The sequence below is a fragment of the Cebus imitator genome, unplaced genomic scaffold (genome assembly GCF_001604975.1).
Source record: "Cebus imitator isolate Cc_AM_T3 unplaced genomic scaffold, Cebus_imitator-1.0 Scaffold2, whole genome shotgun sequence".
Taxonomy (NCBI): domain Eukaryota; kingdom Metazoa; phylum Chordata; class Mammalia; order Primates; family Cebidae; genus Cebus; species Cebus imitator.
In genome coordinates, this window is record NW_016107317.1 from 14,713,599 (window position 1) to 14,716,171 (window position 2,573).

Consider the following 2,573-nt stretch of genomic DNA (forward strand, 5'->3'; position numbering starts at 1 on the left):
TTTTTTTAACCTCTGAACTTTTTATTGACCTCCTGCTCCCCACAGGGTCACCTGCTTCTGCTGGCCTAATGTCTCAGAACTTTGGTGTCATTAGTCTCAGACACCACTTTGCCATCCACTATCCGGCGAGTGGTGGTCTTTTGGATGGTTTGCATGGAGTTGCTGCTGTCAAGGGCATCACTAAGACTGAAGTCCTAGCCATCTTCCAGCAGGTGGGGGTAGGTGGCAATCTCAGCCTCCAGCTTGACCTTGATGTTCAGCAGAGCCTCGTACTCCTGGTCCTGGTGCTGTCCCTCTGCCAGGGTCTGTGCCAGCTCTGACTCCAGGGGCAGAAGGATCCCATTGAGTTGTTCCATCTGCAGGGAGTAGCGGGCCTCCACCTCCCTCAGGCTGTTCTCTAAGCTGATCTTCATATTTCTTCATGGAGTCCAGGTCGATCTCCAAGGACTGGACTGTACGTCTCAGCTCTGTGAGCGTCACCTCAGCGGTTTCAACCTCAGTGGATCGTGTGGTGACCACTGTGGTGCTCTCCTCAATCAGCTGAGTCCAGTACTTGTCCAGCTCCTCTCGGTTCTTCCGAGCCAGCTTGTCATATTGAGCCCGGGTTTCTGCCATGATCTTGGCGGGGTCCTGAGATTTGGGGGCATCTACCTCCACGGTCAACTCAGAGCTGGCAATCTGGGCTTGTAGGCCATTTACTTCCTCTTCATGGTTCTTCTTCAAGAAAAGCAGCTCCTCCTTGAGAGCCTCAATCTCTGTCTCCAGCTGCAGCCGAGTGACATTGGTGTCATCGATGACCTTGCAGAGCCCATGGATGTCGCTCTCCACAGACTGGCGCATGGCCAGCCCTGTCTCATACTTGACTCTAAAGTCATCAGCAGCAGCCGGGCGCGGCGGCTCACGCCTGTAATCCCAGCACTTTGGGAGGCCGAGGCGGGTGGATCACGAGGGCAAGAGATCGAGACCATCCTGTCAAAATGGTGGAAACCCATCTCTACTAAAAATACAAAACATTAGCTGGGCATGGTGGCGCGTGCCTGTAATCCCAGCTACTCAGGAGGCTGAGGCAGGAGAATTGACTAAACCCAGGAGGCGGAGGTTGCGGTGAGCCGAGATTGCGCCATTGCACTCCAGCCTGGGCAACGAGAGCAAAAACTCCGACTCAAAAAAAATAAAATAAAAAAGTCATCAGCAGCAAGACCGGCATTGTCAATCTGCAGAACGATGCGGGCATTGTCCACAATATTTGCGAAGATCTGAGCCCTCAGGTCCTCGATGGTCTTGAAGTAATGGCCCCAGTCTCTGACCTGGGGTCCCTTCTTCTCCAGGTGCTCCCGGATTTTGCTCTCCAGCTTCCGGTTCTCGGTCTCCAGGCTCCTGACTCTGTCCAGGTAGCAGGCAAGGCGGTCGTTCAGGCTTTGCATGGTCTCCTTCTCGTTCTGGATGCCTCCGATTCCTGCCAGACCCCCCGCCACCCCCGCAGCCAGGCCCCCGACCCCCATGCTGCTCCTGAAGCTGGCGGAGTGCGTCACGGAGATGCGGGAACCAGAGTCCCCGGCGCCTGCATAGACGCTGGCCGCGCTGCTGACCGGCCGGGCGCCGTAGCTGGACACGCGAACGGAGCCCACGGACCGGTAGCTGGTGGAGAAGGTGGAGCGAGTGGTGAAGCTCATGCTGCCCGGGGAGGAGAGCGAGAGGGCAGGACTCAGGCTTTGCCGACGGTGGCGGCCCGTGCGACCCGAGTTATATCCAGAGGCGCTTCTCTAGTTCTTTTAATTGCGATACTAGGGTGTTGATTTTAGTTCTTTCCTGCTTTCTCCTATGGGCATTTAGTGCTATAAATTTCCTCTAAACACTTCTTCAGTTGTGTCCCAGAGATTCTGGTATGTTGTGTCTTTGTTGTCACTGGTTTCAAAGGACTTATTTATTTCTGCCTTAATTTCGTTATTTATCCAGTAGTCATTCTGCTGTGGAAATTTAAGCTGAGAAAAACAGAAAGACCAAGAGACACAAGAAAATCTCTCTATTGGAGCTCCCGCTGAGGGTGGCCTTACTGCCCATAATAGTTGCCAGTCCCGCACAAAGGCAATTCCTTGCTTATATAAATTTTGTAGGCGGAAGATAAGGCAAGAGAATAAAACAGGTTTAAACAAAGACAGTTATTGACTTGTGGCAAGTTTGCAACCTTGAGAATACATACACTTTCTATATGGTATTTTGCTCCCATGATTGGCAGCTGGGGGAGAGAACGGGTTTTTACAGAAATATGCTTGTGAGCTTGTGGGTGCAAAGATATGCTTGGGTGCCTTATCTTGGAAGGAGGAACCTCTGCTGGGTCTGCTTTAGCTAGCTCCAGGCAGTTTAGGCTGGGAGGTGTGGTTTACTTGCTCCTCTGCTCTTTATAATTTTTTTGTGTGTTGCCTAGTCTTAAGCTTATTATTTATTTTAAATTGACGTTTATTCTAAATTTTATTTTTCCTCCTCAATTCAGGAGCAGGTTGTTCAGTTTCTATGTAGTTGTACAGTTTTGGTGAGTTTCTTAATCCTGAGTTCTAATTTGATTGCACTGTGGT

At 51.2% G+C, this 2,573-nt stretch overlaps 1 long non-coding RNA gene and 1 pseudogene across 1 annotated transcript in view; one reads left to right on the forward strand and one right to left on the reverse strand.

The window, feature by feature from the left end:
* Window positions 1-65: 65 nt before the first annotated feature.
* Window positions 66-1,688, reverse strand: LOC108305551 (annotated as a pseudogene).
* LOC108305563 overlaps window positions 1,625-2,573 on the forward strand; it is a 29,020-nt gene continuing 28,071 nt past the window's right edge. The window contains exon 1 of the long non-coding RNA XR_001825788.2: window positions 1,625-1,721. This is a non-coding gene — a long non-coding RNA (uncharacterized LOC108305563). The remainder of the gene's footprint in view (window positions 1,722-2,573) is intronic.